The sequence below is a fragment of the Monomorium pharaonis genome, chromosome 4 (assembly GCF_013373865.1).
Source record: "Monomorium pharaonis isolate MP-MQ-018 chromosome 4, ASM1337386v2, whole genome shotgun sequence".
NCBI lineage: Eukaryota > Metazoa > Arthropoda > Insecta > Hymenoptera > Formicidae > Monomorium > Monomorium pharaonis.
In genome coordinates this window covers 18282679-18309395 of record NC_050470.1, presented here as the reverse complement: position 1 = coordinate 18309395, position 26717 = coordinate 18282679, and the positions used below count along the sequence as shown (strand labels likewise).

The 26717-nt window shown below is 40.8% G+C and overlaps 1 long non-coding RNA gene across 4 annotated transcripts; it reads right to left on the bottom strand.

The window, feature by feature from the left end:
* Nucleotides 1-834: 834 nt before the first annotated feature.
* LOC114255090 lies at nt 835-26178 on the bottom strand. Of its 4 annotated transcripts, XR_004962860.1 has the most exons (5): nt 20319-26178; nt 18114-20248; nt 17849-18031; nt 12733-12944; nt 835-1342 (listed from the first exon to the last, which is right to left on the bottom strand). It is a non-coding gene; the product is annotated as an uncharacterized LOC114255090 (long non-coding RNA). The 4 variants fall into 4 exon arrangements; XR_004962861.1 differs by lacking the exons at nt 835-1342; nt 12733-12944 and having other exon boundaries at nt 17799-18031; nt 18114-18348; nt 18434-20248; nt 20319-26175; XR_004962862.1 differs by lacking the exons at nt 835-1342; nt 12733-12944 and having other exon boundaries at nt 17799-18031; nt 18114-18348; nt 18440-20248; nt 20319-26175.
* Nucleotides 26179-26717: the final 539 nt, after the last annotated feature.

The following is a 26717-nucleotide window of genomic DNA, read 5'->3' as shown; positions in this document are numbered from 1 at the left end:
CCCCACTACCTGTTTCTGTATTAACCCGTTTAGAAGGTCACAATTTTGTTTAAATTTTCGGATAAATAATTTGTAACAAACCCCGTTTCGGCAAATACCCGCCGCAACCCGACCGTCCATTCATCGGGCCAGGAATACGGGCATCGGCCCGCCATAAACTTCGCACCGCCGATCGAGCTCGCTCAGCATTACAGTCGGCGAGATGCCAGGACCGACAATACCCGAAGTCATCCGGGGGAGGCCGAAAACCGTCGGAGGGAGAAAATCGTAGGGAAAGGGGGGTAAGATGACGAAGTGGATAAGATAACCAATCGCTAATTTTTCTAAACTAATAACAGATATCGACCCGATGTTGAACTTATTAAAAGCTTTCAATAATAGGAGATTATCTGTTGTAATTTCAATCGGTTCACAAAAGTGGATAGTATAATAAGAAATGTGTTTTAGGTACGTCCATGCGTAACTTTTTGGCACTTGTTTAAAAAATGACGTAATTATAATAAATATTATCAGTTTTTAAGTAAAATAATGATATAGTATAGTTAAAAACGCACACACTAATGCATTCATATTTTTTATTTCTCGCAATATAATCTTTTTATTAAATAAATAAGTGAATACTACAATTGCAAGTAAGATGACGGATGACGCACTTGTAGATTATGTTCTGCAATAAACGTAATTGCGTTAATGTTATGCAAATTAAGTGAATAATTTATGATACTGATTATACTGGTAATCTGTAAATAAATTTTATCATATGCAATTTATTAATTTTGTTATTTTTAAGAAATAAAGTAGTTATACTATTAATATAATATATTGTTAAATAAATAAGAAAATTGGTGTTTAATACTGTTCGGGATTCAATACATATTAAGCTCGCGTCAGGTAACAGCATCTATCGGGCTAGATTAACCCAGATCGTGGAATACCGCGCTAGCGTAACCCGCGCACGCGTCGGCTGCTCTCCCGTTTCACTTTGTACGTGCTCTTGTTTCATGGTGGCTGTTCGCGATATACGTGACAAGTATTGTGCATAGTTTCCGTGTGTTTTCTCAGCGTGTGGATTTTTAGCAATCTTTTGACTTATCGCCGTGACTAGAATCACGATATCTGATGAAAAGACTTATTTTGTGTACATTAACAACGACTACTCAGACTCACCACATAAAGCGCACGCTGGTGCCACGTAGATTACACGGCTCACGAGAATCATCATCACCAGGCCGGTACTCAATTAACCCTCAATCCCTCCCGTGTTTTTCGGCACCTTCTATCCCTCTCTATGGGTCGTTTTCGTCCTCGCCCTTATAACCATATAAATAATGGTTTAAAAAATCTGAAAAAAATCATGTATACTCTTTAAACATTTCTCTTTAAGAAACTATTATTATATTATCCCTCTCTCCCAAATTTAATATTTATTTTTTAATAAACAATGAGAGAAATTAATAAAAAAGTTAATTTTTTTAAAAATATATAGCGATCGTAAAAATTTGGAAAAATAATTTTTTTTAATCAGTTTCTGGAAGGAAAATAGTTTCTCTTTACGAAAAAAAAGTCTGATTAACGTAGAATAAAAGCAGATACCTAAATTCAGCGTATAAAAATTGGTATTTTTTGAGGTTGATGAATAGTGTTGTAAAATAGGGAAACATCAATAAATCTACAATTATTTTTTCTGCTTAAAATTTTAACAAATTATTATTTAATTAATAGTAAAAATACAAAATTATGTTACAAAAATAGAAAAAAGAACAGAGTTTAAAGGCAGTCGCGACAACAATTTAAACGATGATCATCGCAAACAGGTTTGTTGCATCGAGCACAACACTGATTGGTTTTTTTAAATCATTTTTATATAAACAATAAAAACATCTTTTCCTTTTTTTAAATTTATTAATTAATGTCGCTGGATTATCCAATCTTCCCAATATTTGCTGAATGCTAAATTTTATTGGTCTGCTTAAAGTATTAATTTTGTCTCTCTGCTCGCAGTTTTTTGCATTGCGGGGTAGATTAAGCCGTGTCATTAGTTTATTTTTTTGTAATAAACTATAAATGACGTAAGCATTGATGCTTGACTGGTCAAGCATACCGAAAAATAATCTCATTGGCCATCGAAATGTTTTCCGTACCACGCTGTAAGATGAGATCATTTTATCAAATGTGTCGACACCGCCCTTTGTAGAATTGTAAAATTCAATTATCTCGGGTTTTCCCGATAGCATCGTCATTCTTTTTTTATAAAGAGTCGATACTAATAGTACGACTTTATTTCTTTTGAGGGTGAATGACACTAACGTGATTTTCTTTGTGTGATCGTAGACATAACGAGAAGAACCCAACGCTGCTGGTCTTGAAAATGATACCGGGATCTCACGCTTATTTTTCCTGATTGTTCCTACAGCATCTAAGCCCCATTGATTTTTCATCACATTACAGATGTTTATGGTGGTGAACCAATTGTCAAATGTGACAACCCGACGAGTATTACGAATCGGCTCGGTTAGAACGCGTACTATAATATTCTGGTGTTTTTTTCGCCTCGATTACAATCGACTTTGCCAGTATATGGTATTGCATTGTACATATAAAAGGTTTTAGCATCATTCATGGATACTATTTTTATGCCGTAACGAGCCGGTTTTGATTTAATATAAACCCTAGCAGAAAATTTACCACGGAAGCCTAAAAGTTGTTCATCGATCGTGAGATTATTCAATGGGCTGAAATTTTTTTGACAATTTACAATAAACAAGTCCCAGATTTCATGAATTGGTGCGAGTACATCGGTTTCTTGTCTGATACTACGAGTGCTTTTGTCATCAAAACGTAAAATAGATGCTATAAATTCAAACCGTGAACGAGACATTGTAGATATGAATACATTCATACCATAATCTGTGGGCCACATTTCAGATAAAAGTAATTTGTTTTGTCCGCATACACCAGCATATAAAAGGAGACCAATAAAAGCTTTTAATACATTTTTATCAATTTCACTATATCTATTATGATGGCGCATATTTTCACTAATATTCAATAATTTTCTCTTCCTTTCCTCATTTGTGTGTTTGATAATAATATCAAGAATCTCATCATTAAAAAATAAATTCCAAGCCTCAAGCGGACAACTAATATTCATTGAATTTGAAGTAGGTGTAAGAAAATGCATGGAAATAGCCCTTGGACGACCTCTATTTTCAGCTGCTTTCGTCGACCACTTTGTTTTATCTTTGCCATAAACGTACTGCCCTCCTCTCTTTATTTTCTGCTCGGCCTCGGGTTCATCTGAGACATCGCTGCATGACTCCTCGAATTCGTCACAACTCTCTTCACTGCTCACTATTTCCTCCATTTCAACAGAATCTTCCTCTTCGGAACTTTTACCTCCAAAGTGCGCTTCTTCTTGAGAACGGAATGAATAAATGGTTTCTGGACTTCTAACCTTCATTATATAGAAGTTTAACTTAAAATATATAATTATGTTTTACCAAATGCATGTAGTGTCCGAAAATACTTATTTTACAAAAAAATTTTTTTTCGAAGTCATTTTTACCTACGTAATCCCTCCTTATGGGTCGAAAACGTCTTATTTAAATTTTATCTGGCTGGCGTTTAGAGTAAAACAAACGGACCGGGCTGGCCTTTTGCACTGAAGACCCTTCCCCCCCAAAGTTTTTTTTAGTATAACTTTGATGGCGCTAGCATCGCGGTTGTACGAGAAATTAACAATAGTAGTTTTAAGCAGGACGAAAACGACCTATAGGGAGGGATTGAGGATAATATAATTGACCCGTGCGTGTAATTAAGAACTGTTCATCAGTGTGAGAAACTTATTTTGATCCAAACATTTCAAGTTCCTTATCTTATCCTCGATGTGTGATACAATGAATGCTGGCTCAGACTCGCTCTAAGCATTGCGTGTGAATTATATATTAAAATCAATTCTGTATTACTTCTTTGAGCATTGTGTCCACGACGTCTTCTCAACCTGCTTCCATCCGTAGGGATATCAGCGATCTTATTGCGATTCCGCAACAAATACAGTGTGACGTGGCGCGTTTGGCCGCGCTCGTCACAAAGGCGTATGCCCGGCCGAGGGGGTAGTCTGGAGCTACTCCTCGCCGAATCGAGAGGGAAGCGACTTCGTTGCCCTTGAAATCTCGCGTTACCGTAATTTCATTCTTGTATTAATTTTAATCAGAGGTGAGGCGCCGAGTGAATGCTACATTTAAGTAGCACCGAAGACTGAGGCAAAGCAGCCGTCGAGGGAGTTTCGGCGCGACCTACCAACAAAGGACGTGACACCCCGTCAAGGAGTTTCCCCGCAAAGCCGTGCATCGGGCTCCGACATGCGTTGTCGTACATTAGCAGCAAGAATACCGACCCCGCCAGGCTGCAGCGATACTGCAACAAAGAACATTCTCAGGGCGAATGACACCGAGGGCACGCCACCGGGCTGCAGACCGGGAGAGCGGCCGTACAACTGCCAACCGCCCGCCACCAAGATCGGCTCGGTCGCGGCCTGGCCAGCCGGACCAGTCGAAGCGGCAGGGCATGATAGATTCCACGCATGCCATCCAAATACTGACACGCCCTAGTTATGGAAAATTCCGAAAGATAGAGCGGCGCTGCGAGGATCGAGAGTCCTGCAAAGCAAGCTGATCTACGTATTGGAAATCGAAGCGCGCATGCGACTGCGCGGAGGCCCGAGCCGGCCGAGGTGGGACCGGGGGTTCCTCATCGTTCGGCGAGCTGCGCATCGGCGAAGACCTGCTCTGACTGGACCAACCCGTATACTAAGATACTCTGTAAAACCATCACTCGGCAGCCATTCAAGATTTACGTAAGGCGGTCGGCTCTCGTGCGGCTCTGAACAAAGAATACCGCTTCTTATTGTGTTACCGGTAATTCTGAGTCCGCTACCGTTGTTGTTGCGTTTATGTTTGGGAAATTAAGAATAAGACGTGAAGTCGCGTTACCGCACGAGAGGTCGTACCGACCGGCACCGAATCGATTATAATTAAGTACGTCCCTCTCGGACAAAACCGACCCTGACAGTCACATTTAGTTTAAGAGTAAAACTGCGATTATCGTTCTCGTGAGTAAATCCATGTTGTCGTTCGAGCGAAGAGAATCATCGACCTCTCGCCCATTATAGTAGATTTTTGTAGTTTCCGCATTTTCTTTGTTCTTTGATCATTGTTTCCGTCTCCATCGCGTAGATCTATGAAGACTCATAGGGAGCGTCCTAGATGCGCACAATAATAAACGGACACAGCAGGCTGAGTGAAACGGACACAGTAACAAACGGACGCAGACCAAACGGATACAGTAACAAATGCGCAGAGACTAAATGCGCACGGACCAAATGCGCACAGATCAAACGGACACAGTAACCAACAGACTTACCACATGGGTTGCGACTTCTCAGGGCACTCCTACCCCAGATAACAAATTGTGAGGGCTCACCCTCCCGGTGTGATTATCACACGTGCGTGCAATACCACAATCATATTGCCCTCACGATGTGATGGCGACACGTGTGTGTGCGTGGAAGGTGGCACTATGCAGTCATGCATGAGAAGGTATATGAGTGATCGAAAAAATATTTCACTGTACGATTGTACTTTCTTATATACGATTATATTTATCACATTATGTGATAAATATAAGAATGAAAACATTATTCGTACGGACTCATGTCATCCGCACAGTGATATTCACACGTGTATGCAACAACGCAATCACGTTGTGTTTATTACGTGACGGGATAGAAAATGGCACTGAACAGCCATACATGATCGATATATAGGGCTTGCTTTTATATAAAGTTTATATACATACATATACACATATATAATATATATATAAACTTCATATAAAAGCAATTTAGCCAACGATATATATATATTTTAATAATATTAGTAAATTGTTGGCTAAATTAGAAAACCTCATAATTCCATCGGACGTCCGATGGAATTCTAAGATTTTCTAATTTAGCTGACAATATTTATATTACATTCATATTTATTTATTTATATTATACATACATACATACGCGCGCGCACGGTGTGTGCGTGCGTGCGTGCGTGCGTGCGTGCGTGCGTGCGTGCGTGCGTGCGTGCGTGCGTGCGTGCGTGCGTGCGTGCGTGCGTGCGTGCGTGCGTGCGTGCGTGCGTGCGTGCGTGCGTGCGTGCGTGCGTGCGTGCGTGCGTGCGTGCGTGCGTGCGTGCGTGCGTGCGTGCGTGCGTGCGTGCGTGCGTGCGTGCGTGCGTGCATGCGTACGGGCGGGCGGGCGGGCGTGCGTGCGTGTGTGTGTGTGTGTGTGTGTGTGTAAAATGTACATTTTGAACACTTGGGATTTTTATAATTTTGTTCTCTATTATGCATTTTAATTTTATAAAATTACATTCAATTAATAATTTACATTGTAATTAATTTTAATTAGTTTTCTTAGTTTTAGAATATTCATATTTCAATTATTGAGTCAGTATATATGTGTCATCGCTTTGAAAATTTTTTACAGTTTACAGTCGAAAAAGAACGTTGTTAAATTGACAAAAAATTAGGAAAAAAATAATAAGTTTCTTTTGAATACAAAAAATTTTCAAAGCGACACATATTGCGTGTAAATAATTATATTTATCCTGAAATTACAAGAACTAATTAAAATAAAATTAAAATTAAAATTATTTATAAAATGTAATTAGAATAAAAATACAAAAAAGAAGAAAAATAATAAAAAATTCCAAAAATGTTTAAATGTTAATATTTAGCTGGTGTGTAAAATCTCAATAAAATAAAAAATGCAAACATTTTCAAAATAATCATAATATTAAACGTTTCTTAAATTTTGATATTTTCAGAAAATTTAAATGCGTAAATTTGTAAAGCTTTCAAGAAATATTGAACTTTGTTAATTTTGACATTTTTTACATTTTACAATCTTTTAATTTTATATACATGTAAAATAATCTAAGTTTAAAGAGATTAATATTTTTCACATTTTCAATAATTAACTTTATAATTTCTTTAAATTATTTCGTATATCTGTACTTACAATAAAAGAACGGTCAGGGCTGTGCCTCACCGATTTTGTTGGCCTTGGATATGTTGTAGAGCATCAAAAAAGAAAAAAACCCGTATTTTTTATCAGCTTATCTCGTTTTAGGGGTTGTTTTAACCCCTAGAAAAAAAACAAGAATGAAAATTTGACATTTAAAAAAAAATTGAATACATCATTGCAAAGAGTATAAAATATTATAAAACTTTTGTATAAAACATTTTTTCATATACTTCATATTTTAGAAGATATTTGTTAAAAATGAAAAAATACATTTTTTATAGGCGTTAAAACAACCCCTAAACCTCGAGATAAGCCGATAAAAAAATACGGGTCTCTGAACTTTTTTGATGCTCTACAATATATCCCATGCCCATCAAAGTCGGTAAGGGATAGCCCTGACCATTCCCTTTTGTTAGTTACGTACCTGTAAATAAGTATTATATTTATCTTCATTTTGTATTTCTTTTTCGTTCTTAACACAAAGTAATATATATTCAATATATAATTTAATTCAATTTAATACATAGCATAAAAATAATTTGATTTTTAACTCAGCCATTTCCCGTTTCGTCTTAATAAGGATATCATTGGATTAAAATACCCTTCACATTATTCTTATTTTTTAATAAGTCTGTAAGAATATATTACATTAGGTGAATATTTAGGACAAAATAACGCAATGATTAAATTTTACGATTTCTCACTCTCCCTCTCCCTCTCCCTCTCTCTCTCTCTTTTGCTCGCTCGTTCGAAAAATGTTTATTATTTTTATTATTTTATTATTTAACACACAAAGCTCATATTGCTTGCACGCGTGAGTGCCGCATGTATGCGAGCGATACGAGTCTCAGTCACGAGAACACTCACATGAGGCTCCTATCGCCCGCGTGCGGCACTCACGTGTGTGAGTGATATGAGTCTCAAAGGAGGACGCATCCGCATGGTGCTGTACAGTCACACTGTGACGATTATTAAGCACGCGTGCAAGCACTGTGCAGTCACTGTGCAGACATTTTGTTATCTGGGACCGATGGGATAAGTGCAGAAGGGGGGCGAAGCTCCCCCTTGCACCCCCCCGTGTGTATGTGTGTGTGTGTGTGTGTGCAAAGCATTCTTTGCACCACATGGGTTTGCGACTGTGCGCATTTGGCCCGTGCGCATTTGGTCTGTGCGCATTTGTTATTGTGTCCGTTTCACTTAGCCTGCTGTATCCGTTTAATACTGCGCGCATTTGGGACTCACTCCGAGTCTATCGTGTTTCGCTCACTTGAATAATATTGATTGTTTCCGTCTGTTACCTTACTCGTTAATGACTTGAAAAATTTTTGTCATTGTTAAACTATTTGTGTTTTATGTACTACCTTATTCTGCGACCTGCCCCGCCTCGACGTCTCCACACATGCACAACTTACTTGAGAACCACGCCCCTCTACCGCTTCGGGTAAAGAGCTACCGGCATTCGTAACGCTTTCTTTTTTTTTTGGTTACCGACTTATTGTGTGGCGCGGAATTTCGCGCCTGGCGCCCAAAATATAGAATCTTTCGTAAGTATCGTTTCTGCGGGTTACCGATAGATTGAGAAAAGGGTTACCAATCAATACTAATAGTTATCGATTAATTGGGCAAAGCCTCTTCAGACCTGGCGGTTCCCGAAGGAAAGCCTCGTCGCAACAGATAAACAATAGATAAACAATAGGTTATAATTTCACTTAATTTGACTCTTTTCGCTACTGAAAGTCATCTTACCCACATAGGCGGGCAAGATGATGAAATCAACGTTCTTAAGGGGGCCGTCTACATTAGAAGGTCAAAATTAAGCACTTATTTATGATTTTTTTCTAATGAAACTAAGCAATCTTTTGCGATTTTTTTCACTTATTGTGCATGTCTTTAGGTACTCAAAACAATTTTTATTATAAAATTTTATTTATTTAATTATAAGTTGTAAGCAAAAATGCACAACTGCCTTAAAAAATTCCTTCCACACTGCGTACACGATAACATCCAGTAGAATCGACTGAAAGGAAAAAAACCAAAATTTTTTGTAAAGTTTATGAGTATAGTTTCCAAGTAAACTTAAGAAAGTCATATATTTATTACAAAAAATTTATAAAAGTGGCATTTTGAAAAATAAATTGATTTTTTGTGAAAAATTTTTGACTTTTTTTAAATAACTTTTTTTTACATGACTTAATTTATATTTTAGGTTCACACAAAAGATAATTTAATAACCTTTAATTAAAAAAAAAAGAAGTGGATCTGTCGATTAGTTTTTTTAAATCGTGTACGCAGTTTCGAAAAAAGTGGTTTCGAGAAAAACGCGTTTAAAGTTTCCAATCAAAGAAAAAGGTTGATAAAACTTGCTAATGATTGTTTATTCGTACTTTTCGATTAATCTACTATCCCTGCTCCATATAAATGTCCTCAGTGTCCTCATACAATTCATTCTTCTCCAACAGCCATTGTTCGTCGTATGTACGCGTTTCCTGCGCAACAGATCTGCTACGACGATTTTGGTTAATCGTACGATTTTCGTTTATTCTATCCGCAACATCTCTGTATACTGGTCCAATAATTATTTCCATGCATGACATGATTCTTAGAACTGACAAATAGCCTTCATTGAAAATTCCAGCAACTATGTAGGCAGCAATTTCAATGATTTTGCGGATGGAAGTGTTTTGGGACCAGTTGCTAAATCGTCGCATTAAAACTTTCATTGGCATTTTGTGTATACCCACCTAAATACCTCTCAAGTAATTCTTTCCGAGCAGGCAATGTACATTTTTAAAGAGATTTTTACGTTAGGGATTTTTACTTGCCGTCCCGTTCGGAGCGCTCGGGACGTACTCACTGCACGTGCTCATTTCGGCCTGATACAATTTGAATCTATACTTGGGACTTCAGGAGCATGTTCTACGGATGAAATACTATCGGTTTAAGCAAGAAAAAAAGATCGATTTTTTTTACCCTCTAATGTAGACGGTCCTCTTAAAAATCAAAGTTTCTTAGAATTCTAATTTATTAGTTTTTAATTTTTATGGTAGATACAAAAGGCTTAAATGAATCTAAAAAAGATAGATCATTAATTTTATACCATTACAGAAATTAGGAAAAATTAAACCTTAAGATCGTCATCTTATCCCCCTTTTCCCTATAAAAGAGCGAGGTCCGTCGAGAATTTCTCTCTTCTGATCCGACCAATAAACCAGCAAGACCGTTCCGCTGACTATCGCCTCCAAAAAAGAGCTCCTGAAGCGGGCCTCAGGGTACTCAATAAGAAATGATAAATCAAGTCAACGTCGAATTAATGTCGACTCAATCAAATTTCATCGATTACGATTTTGCCAGTTGCTAAATATCAAAATTTCAAATATGTCGAGATTATTTCAATTTTGTGATAAATGTGCAAATAGTATTTATTAGTAACAGTACTAATACAATGTTACGTCCAGCTTTGTAGGATTTAATTTTATTTATTTGGTTGGAAGAATATTTCAAAGAAGTGCAGGTAAGGCAAGGAAGGACGAACGTGACGCGACTCCCGAAGGCACGCGCCCGATGGGAGGAAAAGTGCCTTAGAGACGAACGCAGTAGTAATGACCGAAAAATATGGGTCAGCATGCCAATAGGCCCGTTATAATCCTGCAATTTCTTTAGTTGTACGAAGGTCCAAATTTAGAGTCAACAAACTTAATTGCTGTAACTCGGGATCGGACTCGATGCAATCTTTATTCAGGGATGAGAGAGAGAGATCGTTAAGAATTAAATAGAAGGTAGCTACGTAAAATTATCAATCACTGTAACCGTGAATTCTGTGTAGCGGTAAGCTACGGATAGCCGCGGGATTCAGGGTTCGGGCGGTGGGCGTTGATGAGTGAAGAGACAACGGATGTGCTGTTAACTATACTTATATTCATTCTATATCGTGCATAAGCCTAATCTAATATGTACAATTGCCCTATTCTAATATATACAGGTGTGCTTCGAAATACGAGGAGCGAATGTTGGCGATGCGTGTGGGTGGCACTCACTTGGACACGGTTCAAATGGACACGGTGCATTTGGACACAGTGCTTTTGGACACAATATCTTGCACACGGTTTAAATGGTCACGGTACATTTGGACACAAAAGAAATTTTATTAAAAATGTACACCAGTTATATGCACACGTAAAATTTGACCACCGGATATTTCCATACAAAAAAATGCCCACCGTTCACTTGGACACGTAAAAGTTGCACATCATTCATTTGCACACCGCTCACTTGCACACCATTTACTTGCACGCCGCGCGCCGTTCACTTGCCCACCACTCATTTGCACACCAAGAAATGCGCACCGATCATTTGCACACGGAAAGATGTGCACTGATCATTTGCAACGGAAAGATGCACACCGATCATTTGCACACCGTTCATTTGGACACGGTGCTTTTGGACACCGTTTATTTGCACACCATTTAAGTCGCAAACTCATGTGGTGTAGTGAATGCTTTACATACACACACACACACACACACACACGAGGGGGGGTGCAAGGGGGACCTTCCGCCATACTGTATGAATATTTAATATGCGTTTGATTGAACTGTGTGTAATTGAACGGTGTGCAACTGAACGGTGTGCAACTGAACGGTGGGCAAATGAATGGTGTGCAAATGATCAGTGCACATCTTTCCGTGTGCAAATAATCAGTATGCATCTTTCCGTGTGCAAATAATCAGTGCGCATCTTACCGTGTGCGAATGATCGGTGCGCATCTTTCCGTGTGCAAATGATCGGTGTGCATCTTTCCACGTGCAAATAATCGGTGCGCATTTCTTGGTGTGCAAATGAGTGGTGGGAAAGTGAACAATGTGCAAGTGAATGTTGCGCAAGTGAGCGGTGTGCAAATGAATGGTGCGCAACTTTTACGTGTCCAAGTGAACGGTGGACATTTTTTCCTGTGCAAATATCTGGTGGCCAAATTTTACGTGTGCATGTAACTGGTGTAAATTTTTAATAAAATTTCTTTTGTGTCTAAATGCACAGTGTGTAAGTGCACCGTGGTCATTTGAACAGTGCGCAAGATATCGTGTCCAAAAGCACCGTTCCAAATGCACCGTGTCCATTTGACTCCGATGCGTGTCGCGGTGCGCTGAGTATCGCGTAACAATTCGACGCTCGGATACGATCGAGACTGCGCGGCGAGGCGCAGCGCTCGTGTCGGTCGTGGCGGTGTCCGGATTGGTCGCGGCGTTATGCTCGCGACTGCGCGGTGTGGTGCGGCGCTCGCATTGTTCGCGCCGGTCGGTCGCAGCGCTCGGATTGGTCGCGGCGATGCGCGGCTGCGCGGTGCTCGTGGCGCAATAAGCGGCGGAGCGCGTGCCCCGACGGAGTCAACTGTTCGCGGTCGATCAGCTGTTCCAAACGCGGTCAATGATCTTCGCGGCGCCGGTTATCCCCTCAGTCCGGGGTCCCCGGTGATGGTGCGGAACCACTCACTCCGTGGTCGGGATAAGGAACGTGTTGGGGTATTGCCGCTCAGTCCGCGGACCGGGAAACGCTCAGTGCGCGCCGGGTGGTGAATAGAGTTAGGTTAGGTTGTGACCGAACTTAACGCGGGAATTAATATAATCCGGAAAACTTAGGAATATCTAAAGATTTCTTACTTTTACGGTCGCCAGGTCGGTGAATTACCCCGCCGCCAGGGTGTGGTATCGGCCTTATGTATAGTCTGGCCGAAAGTAGAAATATGCCTCATAAGCTATATGCTGGGGAAGTCCTCGCTGGCCTCGATGCCCTGAGCGTTGTTGAGACCCCTCGCGTTGTTGGAATCCTTCGGGAAGTCGTCCTGTGTGTTCCGCGTGGGATGATGCAATCTCTAAGGTTGCACGAATAATTTATAGGCTTTGAGAATTATCACCAAACTCTGTTTATTTACATTAGACACTTACACACACACATTCGCGCTACGGCTCGCGCGGTCATTCGCGTGTCGCGTTTCTTTGTCTCAGCACACCTCTCGCACAACGTGCCGCGATACAAGACATCGCGATAGTTTACGCGCTCGCGATATTATTGCTACGCGGAATAGCCTGCCGGCGAAGGCTCGCAAGTTATCTCGCTAACACCGAAATGTCGCGCCCGTTATTACCTACGCACTGTCTTGGATCATTGGGCGATTCTATTATCGCAGATTTCTCGTACGTCCGTTCTCTACGCGATCTCGATGCAGACTTTTTTCCTTCCGGACGCTGAGCCACTTCTTTCCCACTCATCCCTACCACTCGGTGTTCCCCGATTGGTCTCTTGTTGTCAGGCTGTTTTCTGTAGCCAATCGGGGAGCATCGAATGATTCTCTCTCTCATTCATGCTCTTTCTCGCTCGCACGCCATGGTGTCGCATGCGCAACGTGAGGAAGTCCCATGGCGCTGAGCGAATCATATTAATTCGCTGGGTATGGCGCAGGTCCATTCATACGGCATGCCTTTTAGGCTTTATGCCGCCTACATATTTCAAAGCTGTTAATTGCAGCATCTTGTTAAATAAACAAGTAAAATATTTTAAAATAATAAGAAATTTGCACTCGATTCATTCATTCGGTGCTTCGTGTGATTTTAGGGACCTGGGCCATTAACACAATGAACGCGGCTTAAGCGTTTCTATCGGAATAATAATAATGGAGTAATTAATAATAAAATAAATGGAATTTTACATAGGTTGTTCCAAATCGCTAATTGTTGCGTCATATACTTGCCACAACACGACCGCGATTCCATCTGGCCCTTCAGATATCGAAATAATTATGCAAACGTGGTATGTCATATTCAACCACCTGATGTTAAAATAAGGCCATTGAATCTGGAATCTCGATCGCGATGCGATGATGAATTTGCATCGTATACATCTCATATGCTCTGTCCCGCTGCGTTCATGGGCGTCCTAACCTCGATCTGTCAAGTGCTGTAGAACGAGTTGCCCGGTCATCAGGGGCCGGTGTTGGCTTGCGGTCTTCTGTTATATTTCATTCTACGGAACGATGATTCGTTTATTTATTTATCACGGGACTAGCAACTTTATTGGAACATGCAGGGCTAGTTATTTTATTAAACTGTGCATTGAAATGCAACTAAAACATTATACAGGGTGTTTGGTAAAGATTTATGCAATTTTTATAAGCAGGTAGAGCGCATTAAGCTGAACATAAAGTCCTCATCGTTTTTCCATTTTCACAATAGTTAACAAGTTATAGACTTGTAAAATTGTCTGTATTAGCCCGGCCTACCGGCAAATGCAAGCACGCCGAGCGCCCGACCGCGGCGGCCGCGCCTCCCTAGCGCTTGAACTTTGTGATTGCTAGGCGCGCGGGGGGAGTTGTTACAACAAGCGGCAATGGCTACGCACAATGTGTACGTGTACATACATGTGTACAAAAAAATATCAGTTCTAATGCTTAAAGAAGCAATTACTAAATTTATTTTTTTTAATAAATAATGATTATTTTTAATAAAAAATTTTTTTTGGTGATAGTCTTAAATGTCGTAAACTGTCATAAATTTTAAAAGAAGCTATTATCATGTGCTCAAAAACAAATTTATCCTTCTTTAAACAACATTAGAAAATTTTATCGATTAAAATGGAAATAACAACCAAATAAAATGTTTGTTTCAACTTTATATTCTTAATTAAAAATTAAATAACAAGGATATTTATATTTTTAATAAAATTAATCCTTGTGATAGACTTATAATACACGGAAAAAACTTTGTGGTAAAAATTACTATGGTAAGTAGTAAACGCGTGCTAAGGAGGAATTATGAAAATTTTTATTATGTTCTTCATCAAATTACGATAATATTTACACTACTTATATGATATAATTCTCTGAAATTTCTTCTTACAGTTCGTGGTTACTATCATAAATAATAAATCATACATAATTTTACTATAAAATTTTCTCCGTGTAGATTTACAAATATATGAATTTATTAAATGTTTGAAAACTTATGAACAATATTTATTTAATTCAAGAAAATTTTGGTATGTAATGTGTGTGTATTTGGTGTGTGTGTGTGTGTGTGTGTGTGTGTGTGTGTGTGTGTGATACATACACGAAAATGTTAAACATTATTTGTTTTGTGTAAAGTGAGGTGTTTATTATCAATATAATATTCTTTTCAACCATTAAAAATAAGATAATTATTAAAAAAGAATAAAATTAAAAATGAATAATTGATTTTCTTAAAACTAGAATCATATTTTTCTACGTGTGCGTGTATTGTATAGTAATCAGCATGAATAATAATAGTGATATAAAATCGCGAACTAAGGAATGATTATTCATTTTCCTGTCACAAAGTGATTATTCTTTTCTCGCATATGTACGTACATACACCACACACACACACACACACACACACACACACACACACACACACACACACACACACACGCACACGCACACTCACACGCACACACACACACACACACACACACCAAATACACACACATACATATTAAATTTTCTTGAATTAAATAAATATTGTTTATAAGTTTTCAAACATTTAATAAATTCATATATTCGTAAATCTACACGGAGAAAATTTTATAGTAAAATTATGTATGATTTATTATTTATGATAGTAACCACGAACTGTAAGAAGAAATTTCAGAGAATTATATCATATAAGTAATGTAAATATTATCGTAATTTGATGAAAAACGTAATAAAAATTTTCATAATTTCTCCTTGTCACGCGTTTATTACTTACCAGAGTAATTTTTACCATAAAATTTTATCCGTGTATTATAAGTCTATCACAAGGATTAATTTTATTAAAAATATAAATATCCTCGTTATTTAATTTTTAATTAAGAATATAAAGTTGAAACAAACATTTTATTTGGTTGTTATTTCCATTTTAATCGATAAAATTTTCTAATGTTGTTTAAAGAAGGATAAATTTGTTTTTGAGCACATGATAATAGCTTCTTTTAAAATTTATGACAGTTTACGACATTTAAGACTATCACCAAAAAAAAATTTTTATTAAAAATAATCATTATTAAAAAAAAATAAATTTAGTAATTGTTTCTTTAAGCATTAGAACTGATATTTTTTTGTACACATGTATGTACACGTACACATTGTGCGTAGCCATTGCCGCTTGTTGTAACAACTCCCCCCGCGCGCCTAGCAATCTCAAGGTTCAAGCGCTAGGGAGGGGCGGCCGCCGCGGTCGGGCGCTCGGCGTGCTTGCATTTGCCGGTAGGCTGGGCTAATACAGAAAATTTTACAAGTCTATAACTCGTTAACTATTGTGAAAATGGAAAAACGATGAGGATTTTATGTTCAGCTTAATGCGCTCTACCTGCTTATAAAAATTGCATAAATCTTTACCAAACACCCTGTATATATTTTAAACAAACTTACTACATAAAATTAACGCAAATAATCTCATTCTCGTTTGCACGCTCGCCACACACTCATACATCCACGCTGGCTCAGCTTGCGCGTCGGGATCGAGTGTTACTTTATCCTATTGGCTTTTTCGCGTTTGTTACTGCAAAGCGAATTACATAATAAACGAAACGTCGCGTAATTTATCGCGGATAAACTTATGCGGTATGATACAACGCTAATAAAACGTATATAATTATACATATAATTATAATCATTTATATACATATAATCAAATGTAAAACTACATGCTAAATAAATTCTCGCGCGGTCTCGCCGCTGTCGCGATGACTATATCTTAATATAAAATAACATAAAATAATATTGAAATATAAAGTAAACATTGCGCGGTCTCGCCGCTGTCACGATGACTATGCTTTGATATAAAATAATACACAAACTTAAAATAAACTTTGCGCGGTTACTTTCACTGTGTCTTTGTGTTTTTGTCTTTATTTTATTCACAGCGTGACAAATTGCGACGCCGATGGGATATCGCACTCCCCCTCGCTTCCTCCGTCCTGTACAGCTGTCAGCTCGTCCATTGGGGCCGGTAAGTCATTCACCGGGAGCGTCCCAGATGCGCACAATAATAAACGGACACAGCAGGTTGAGTGAAACCAATACAGTAACAAACGGACACAGACCAAACGGACACAGTAATAAACGGACACAGTAACAAACGGACACAGTGCGAAACGGACACAGTAACAAACGGACACAGTAACAAACGGACACAGTAACAAACGGACACAGTAACAAACGGACACAGTAACAAACGGACACAGTAACAAACGGACACAGTAACAAACGGACACAGTAATAAACAGACACAGTAATAAACGGATACAGTAATAAACGGACACAGTAACAAACGGACACAGACCAAATGCGCACACTGTACATGCGCACGGACCAAATGCAATCCATGTACATTGCAAGCAAAGTAAAGTCCACATAGGTTAGTGACTTGGACGGGGTGGGTGCGGGAGGAGGAGCCGAAGGTCCCCCTTGCACCTCCCGTGTGTGTGTGTGTGTGTGTGTGTGTGTGTGTGTGTGTGTGTGCGCGCGCGCGCGCGCGTGGGTGCAAAGCATTCACTGCATCACATGGGTTTGCGACTTTTTGTGTGTGCATTTGGTCTATGCGCATGTGCAGTGTGCGCATTTGGTCTGTGTCCGTTTATTACTGTGTCCGTTTGTTACTGTGTTCGTTTGTTACTGTGTCCGTTTGTTACTGTGTCCGTTTGGTCTGTGTCCGTTTGTTACTGTGTCCGTTTCACTCAGCCTGCTGTGTCCGTTTATTACTGTGCGCATCTGGGACTCACTTCATCCACCGATGCCTCGTGTATCGGCCTCGGTCTCGCCGTGTTAGTCGCCGTATCGGGATCGGGTGTCGGGCTCGGCGTCGGCGTCAGCCTCGGGGCTGGCGTCGGTCTCGGCGCCTCTTCCATCCTTGCCACGGTGACTTGGAGATCTCGGACCGGTGCAGCGTCGACTGAGTCTGGCGGCTGCAAGGTTAGGTTGTGACCAAACTCGTTATCGGAATTATTAAAATCCCGAGAAATTATCGAATTTCTTAAGATTTCTTACTTTATCATGGTCGCCAGGTCGGTGTATCGCCCCGCCGCCAGAGTGTGGTCACGGCCTCGGTCGTCCTTCGGCCGGATATTAATTACGCCTATTCGGCTGCAAATTGCGGAAGGCCTCACTCGTCGTATTCCCTCGAGCTCGTCTGAGGTCCCCCTCGCTGCTGCAATCCTCTGGGAATCCTTCCTGCGTGGTCCGCGTGGGATGACGCAATCTCCCGCCAAAATGAGAGACTCGCCTAGAAAGTAATTATTTGGGTCGCACGAATAAATAATGCTCTCACAAGTATCACACAACTCGATTTATCTAATATAATCACTCACACGCACATTTACGCAACGGCTTTAATATCGCCCACGCATGTGTCGCGGTTTCCTTTGTCTCGACACTCCTCTCGCACAACGTGTCTCGACCTTCGCGATATTTAACGCGCTCGTGATTATTATCACGCGGAAATAGCCTGCCGGCGAGGCTCGCGGGTGTTGTCGCGTACACGTAATGTCGCGCCCGTTACTGCCTGCGCACTTATTAATCGTAGTACGATCTCGAAATCGCGCGGGAAGACAGGTCTCGCACGCACGTCCGTCTCCCTTGAGATCTCGATGCAGACTTCTTTTAGCGACGCTTCCAGCGTGCCGTTTCCCATGCATTCCCCCTCTCGAGTTCTCCGATTGGCCCGTTGTTGCTATCGCGGTTGTCTCCACCAATCGGGGAACCTCGAGTGGTTATCTCACTCGCACGGTCTCCCATCTCGCTTGCACACTATAACTCGCATGCGCGATGCGATGGGTATCTCGAATTCTCATGGTGGCAAGCGGCGTTTGCAAATCTATATTCGAGTTTAGGTCTGTTCTTGTCTGCCTCTCAAATGAGGCTTAAGCTTTAGTAATCTTTAATGTGCGCTTAATTAATTGCACGCAACTTGCAAATTAAAAGCTAATTAGCTCTAACTAATAGTAATCAAAAGAATAAACACGAATTTAGTCGCTATATATGAAATAATAAATGAACATTAATCTGAATTCACAGACCTTAGCTCGCGCATAACTTACACGCTTCGAAGCGTTTTTACATGCAATAATTAATGGAAATCAATGCAAATTAGTACAAAACAATAAGAAATTAAATATTAGGCTCGACTAACGCGTCGTAGACCTCCCATGTTATCGTCGCGATTCCAACTGGCTGGTAGTCAATAGAAATAATAATAATTACGTGGTAGGCTATATTCATCCACCGGATATGCAAATATAATGCCAGCGAGCGTGGAATCTCGATGGAAATCGACTGATGCACGCGTCTCGCGTACATATCAAAGTATGTGTCTCGCGTCCATGGGCTTCCTAACTTGCACCTGTCAAAACTCGCGCTCGGCGGGTTGCCTGTCGCTTAGACGCTCCGGTGCCTCGTGCCCGTTCGCGGCTGGATGTCGGCTCGTTCGCTTGTCGATCTGAGCTAAATGATAATAATAATACAACGTGTTTTACACGGAAATAAACCATTACAGTTTAACAAACTATTTTTAATGTTTTACAAAATCTTTATCTAAACATAATACGTGGCGCATTCGCGTTGCGACTTCGTGCGCTTCAACGAAATAAAATAAATATCTCTTTATTATCAGAATAAGCGTACTAACGTGTACGTATATATATCTTTTTACACGCGGCTTAATTACACGCGTTCTTTCACACATGCATACCCATTCACACGACGCTCTTCGCGGATACATCGCGCTATTCTCGGCGTTCGTGGCGGTTGCGTAAACGTTACAGTTTTACTTATAACTAGTATATAAAATATAAAACGAATAATATCTTTAATTAACACAAACACTATATAATATATGTACAATGTCACTTCACAGTGTGACGAACTGTGACGCGGGCGGAATGTCATTGTCATCGTCGCACTTGCGCGCTGTCACGTTGTTTGTCGGTGTCTCCGATGCCGTCTCGGTGGTCTCCGGTTCTTCGGCTATCGGCGTCGGCGTCGCCCTCCTCGGCGCGGCCGTCGGTGTCGTTTCCTCGGTTGCTCGGCCTTCGGGCTGCGCTCGGCGTCGGCTGTGGCGTCGGCTGCATCCTCTCAATGGCTATTGACAAGTCGCGAATCGGTGCAGGCCCGATGGTCTCCGTCGGCTGCAAGGTTAGGTTGTGACCGGACATGCTATGAATTACAGAAATCCCGGAAATAATAGTAATTTCTTACTTTATGATGTTAACACGGTCGCCAGGTCGGTGGTATACCTCGCCGCCAAGGTGTGGACTCGGCCTCGCCCTCGGAATGGCCGGACCGGAATTCCGTATGATATCTCTGAAAATTGGGAAGCCCCTCGCTCGAATGCACTCTAGAGCTGTTCTGGAACCTCTCTTTTATCGTCCTGTCCTCGGAAGGTCGTTCTGCCTCGATGGCGTGGGATGACGCAATTCCCGCCAGACAATGGACTCGTCCGGGAAAGATGTTAGAGTTGCACAATAATTAACGCACTTATTCAATGAATTTCACCATACTCTGCTTTTATTGAACATTTCATTTATTCACGCACGCACACGAATACACTGTCTGTGCCCCGTCGCGTATTACGTGCGCAAATTCTTTCCGACCACGTCTCTCGCACAACGTGGTCGCGGAAAATCGCTATTCTTTTACGCGTTGCGACTAATACGCGGAAAAACTGCCCCAAGACGATAGCTTGCGGGTTGTCTCGCGAAATTCTAACGAATACGCGCCCGTTACTACTATCGCACTAATTACGCGTATTAATTACGCGGGAACTCGAGAGAAGCACGTCCGTGCTTTTCCTAGTACGTAGGCAGACTTTTTTTCAGGGGACGCCAAGCCGTTGTTCCTGCATTCACTCCCCACCTCGATGCTCCTCGATTGGCTCGTTGTTGTCATGCATTGTCTCCTCGCCAATCGGCGAGCATCGAGAGGTTATCTCAGTCACACGAAGCGTCCCTCTCGCTCGCACGCCATGGGGTCGCATGCGCATATCGACACCATGGCGTTCTGCATCTTATGGTACGTTTGAACGCAAAGCTAAAGCCTCAGATTTGCACGTAATTACAATTTCGCAATTAAAATGTCGCAAATGTATGCGCTGTCATTATCAGCGTGTAAAACAATAAAGTATTACTGCAACAAAGCAGTTTTTCGAGAAATAACTAATTTAGAGCTTGTTTGTGAAAACGAAACTTTCGATTGGTCAATATACTGAGCCTTTGCGTACTAGCTTAAACTTATGTTAAACTGATTAAGAACAGTGAAACAAATATAAATTTAATGAAATAAATGAAAATTCATTCCGCATTTCCTACGGTAATGTCAAAAACTTCCCAAGTAACTATCGCTATCCCATTCGGTGGCCTCTGAGACCGTAATTGTAATCAATATGTCATATATGACATTTCTCCACTGTATTCGTAAATACAGCGTAACTGAGCTTGGGATCTCGATAATTACCTGCTCAGCAATGCGTCTATGATACATGACGCTATGCCAGATTTACGACCATGGGCGCCCTAACCTCAAGCTGTCACTTTATCGCGTCAGCCGGGTTGCCTATACGCCAGGGGCCCTGTGCGACGGTACCTGCCTTTACTCGTCGTTCCTGTCGCGCTTTCTGTAATGTGGATAGCGATCGGATCTTACAAAATAATTGTTTATAATAATATTATATTAACAAGCCTTTAATAACGCTCGTTACAAAGAATATACTAATAATATGCTGACAAGCTTTTACTGGCGCTCGTAACAGAGAATATGAATTTAATAAACTTAATCTTATGAATATAAATATATATTTTTCGCGATTGCACATTACAAAACTTATTTCTATCGCACGTTTACTCAATAATACACGCGGTCACACGCATGCTTTTCACACACATTCTCGCACGGCTTGTGGCGTCTCGCGCGGCTACCGGAACGAGAAAAACTAAACATGTTTTAACAAACAAATACATCTTAACAAAATAAACATGATTATTACAATATTTATACGCGCGATTCGTGCAACGCTTTTCGCACTGTCTTTTTGGTTACATTTCGACAAATTGCGACGCGGTCGGGATGCCGTCTTCGTCGTCGCTGTCTCGCCCCCCTCGGGGAATCCTCGGGTGGTTGTCGGCTCTCTCGGCTGACTCATCGTCGCCGGCTGTGTGCGCGCTCGGCGCATCTGCTCGCTGTCTCGGGGTCGGCGTCGGCTCGCCCGCCTCGGCTCTCGGCGATCTCGGCGTTGGCATTGTCTCGGCATCGGCCCCGACGTCGATGTCTCCTCGGTCGCTTTTCGGCTTCGGCTCCATCCGTTCCAATGCCACGGACAGGTCTCGGACCGGTGCAGCCACGGGTGTCCCTGGCGGCTGCAAGGTTAGGTTAGGTTCGGTGCTCAATTCGCACTCTAAAAAACCGGGCTCAGTTCACCCGGAGGAACGACTAGCTCACTTTGCTAGTCGGAAGAATCTGCCTTCTGGTTGTCGGTGGAAAGCTTATATACCCTCCACTCGGTGACGAGGGGATTAGAGAAGCGGGTAGAGGGGCCTTACTCGAGGTAGAGGGTAACGGCCTCATGTGTTTTTACCCGGCTCATCCTAGTTGTGGATAACGGCTCGTTACATCATTTATTATGTCTTGCTGTTAAAGCTAATTACAGCTGAATGATAAATTATACTAATTCTCCTTAAATTCATTGGAAAGTTCGAAATTGAGTGAAGTTTATTTCATAATATTTTTTTTTAATTAGCGGTCGCACAACTAGATTTAAAATGTAGATCATATCTAACAAATATCGTTACAATATTTATTATATTAATGGAAATTGGAATATATGTAGGTAAATAGTTTAACATAATTGAGCACTGCAGATTGTGATTTTACATATTCTTCCTTTTTTTGCAATAATGAAGGTATTGCAAAGTTCCATGCTCGAGTTGGCTGAATTATTTGATTTCTTCTGAAGTGGCAGTAAATGGTGCGAAAAGGTTATTAAAAAATCAATGGGGACTGCAAAAGGATAACAGTAATAAGGCGTAAAGACGGGAATAAAATCTGTGGGAACGAGAGAAGATACGATAAAATATAAAACGTCGGGATTTATTGCTTCTGGAGCAAAGGCGAAGTCACGGTAAAGTCGGAGTAGGGGGTCTGTTTTCATCGGAAATAGATCAATCAAGTGATTTTTAGGTACCATCATAGTGGTAATAATGCGGCCCGTGCAAAGGAGAGGGGAATTCGTCCAAGATTTCGATATCAGGGCCGAAAGATGCAGGTAAAAATGAGGGTGGTACCTTTTGGTTCTGGGGAACTGATCGGAGAGTACGAAGGAGAAGGAGAAGGAGAATAAACGCAAAAGTAGCTCGGGGATCGCACTCAAGATCCATGAAAAAGGAGGAAGATGTGAGGGTAGCTCAGGGATCGCACCCGGGATCCGCGAGGAAAAAGGAAAGTGTAAAGGTAGAAGGAGTTACTATCGAATTTCGGTATTCTAAATACACCGCGTTTAGGGAAGCACGGAGCCGCCTGATTCTTCTCCGTCGAGACCATTTTTTGTTCCACCAATTTCTTTTATGGGGAGAAGTGGTTTTCCACTATAATTTTAATTTGAAATTAATAATAAATAGAGAAAAGAAGAAGGAACCCGATTAAAAATGAATAAGACGACTTACTACTTGCTGGGTATCTGGAAAACCTGCTCGGATATATTTAAGGGTCCCTCTTTTCCTTTCTTTGGAATAATCTCGTCGATTTGACGTGAAAAGCGGGGTTGCAGATAGGATTCACGCGCTTAGGGTGATTTGCACTTTATATAAAAACACGCATTTAATGTACTCGCGGTCATTCTCAATTTCTCAGATGTGGTACGAAACTAGGTGACCCGCGACTCCGGGGTTTTTTGCCACGCTTACTCACTCAAATTTTATCTCAAAGTGAGTAGATGGTAAGAGCTGCTCAAGTGTATTGATTGATAGGATTCTTTTTGGAAGTGGTATTACAGGTGATTTTTTAGGTTTTTCTATTGGGCAGGCTACTTCCCCTTTTAGTCAAAATTATTCGTTTTGGTGTACAACTATTGGCCCATCCTTTCTTGGTCCGCCTGAATTACTTCTAACAGTCAAGGGAGGGAATTGGAATTTTTAGAAATGCTTATCAAAAAGGGAAAGGAAATGGGAATTTTATGTTTTCCAGTCGCTCTGTTTTCCAGAGTTGATCGTCATATTTGACTTCAAAAGGGGCAAGAAAAAAAATGTATGGTTTCCAAACGTTTTTCAAAGTAGTCTGGTTCTCTTTCGATAAACGTTGTATATATATTTTTTTAATTATTACTTTAGAAATCAAACGCGCCCTCATCTCTTTTTGCTAATCTAAATTGCATCTGGCGCTTATCGACGATCGTAAAAGAACTTCCGTTCTTAAACTGTCAAGAGTCGGGGGGACTCTGCGTAAATATTTAAAATTTTATTTCGACGAGACCTGACCCCCGTTAAATTTTAATGACTTTAGTGTGGCTCTTTCTAATTATGAGCACTAGACACCCTCATCCCGTGAAATTTTTTTTTGCTCCTCCACCCCTTGACCGCAGATAAGCCCCAGGATGTTTTCATCCAACTTATTTATTTCTAAAAGGTCAGCGTGAAGTCTCTTAAACGTAACAACAATATAATCTTTTTTTCACGATTTTCAACATTCTTATACGTTTTTGTTCAATATCGATTCGATGTCGATTTGACAGAAATACGTCGAATAGACATACGAGAAATAATCTAATAAAAAACCACATATAAATCCAAAAAAGATATTTTGTTTTTTAAGTAAATCTGAATATTCTAAGAACTAATAATAAAATTGACAAAGAATCAATCTTAATTCAATACCGATTTCACATTATCATTTGCTTTTTTTAGACTCGTAATTTTTTTGATGTGTTAGGTTTTACCAATATAAAAGAAATTTATATTTTAAATTTATTTGTTACGTATTATAAAATTATCTTATTAATATTTTTTTTAATTTGTTCGCGAGTGATCAAGTCCCGTTGTCCGGGGGATCGCTGCGCTTAACTGCTCGTTCGCGCGCTATCTCGTTGCCGGAGGTCCGTGGGGAGAACGAGGAAGGAAAGCTCCAATAACGGAGCGGACGAAAAGATGATTGAAAGCAAGTCCTTGCTATTGCACTGAACGCACTCCCTTTCTTAAACTAAACAGTAGTTGAAGTGATAGCGCGATAGCGCGCGCTGAGCGAGTAGAGACGGCCCCGCAAAGAACAGCATTCCGGTGTAGCACATCCGCCGCACCACAGCGAAGTCGACCTCGCGAGGTCCTTGCAGTCCAAATTAATCGACGATAATGATCTCCGTAGTACCACCGGGTTACGCGACTAACTTTTTCGTATGTTGAGGGCCGACTGTCCTCCGCGAAAACCGATCGCGGCGGAGTCTGCTCGCCGTCGCAGAGCTCGACGGACGACGAGCCATTCGGGTCGCGCGATGTCACGCCGCGCGAGGCTGAACGATCCCGGACCCGGCCGTGCTCATCGAGTCGGCCCGTTCCTCGACACAGCAATCACGCGCTCGTCCCGAGGAAAATCACCGAAGCCTCGAATGCTTGGAAGAATATGTTGGCGATTCGAAGCTCCGACGAACATCGATGGCCACGAACATGATTGATAGATCGCGAGTCCGCAACAGAATTATTTCATAATTACAATATTAATATTTAACCTCTAAAGAAATGTATAATGTAAAATTTCTTATTTATATTGTCACGTCGCGACGCTCTCCGTCACTCACACGCACACACATTCACGGTTGCACGCGAGAAATAACACTCGCGATGTAAGGGGGAAAACGGAACTTATTCCAAAACACTAATACATGAACTTGACAGCTCGTAAATCGATATAAAGCAAACAACGCTTTTCCTATAGCAACATAATAATCTCGATCCGCTGGACTAGCTGACTCGTGCGGTCGGGCACTTCAACGGGCGACGCGTGCGCAACAACATTTATTGAATTATTTTAAATATAAATTTGTTAATTTATTTATAACAAATTTATAAATCATCAAAAAAATGTATATGAATATTTTATAATAACTGATTATCATTTTATGAAGAAACTAAATCATATAAAATTATAATATTGAATATTTATACTGTTGTACCTTGCGGTGTAACAAATGATTTTTCCGTACCTTGCGGTGCGACAAATAATATTGTTGGGTTCGTTGCTGCCTTAGGAGTAGGAACTCGCGAAAGGAGGCTTTCGTTGGCAGGGTCCTCGAGTCACCAACACACTTGTTATTAGTAATTAACAAAAGAAGTATTTATTCTCTGTAGTTACAAGGCAGTTCTTTACACTTGCGATTGGTGAAGGTGCCGTGACGTTTTACTCAAAGGTGATAAGATACAGCGCGCGGCTCTGAGATAGCGCGTTGTATATTCGCTCGCTCGAGATGCGTTGTGACTAAGTTCCGAACTCTAAGTTTGTATGCTAATCTCGCGTGCCGTACGTATCGGCTTAATTGACTATCACTGATCCGCGGCCCGCTGTCCGGTAGCGGCTTAAGTAGTGCCGCGGATTTGGTATAATAGTGGGGCAATGGGCCCTCCG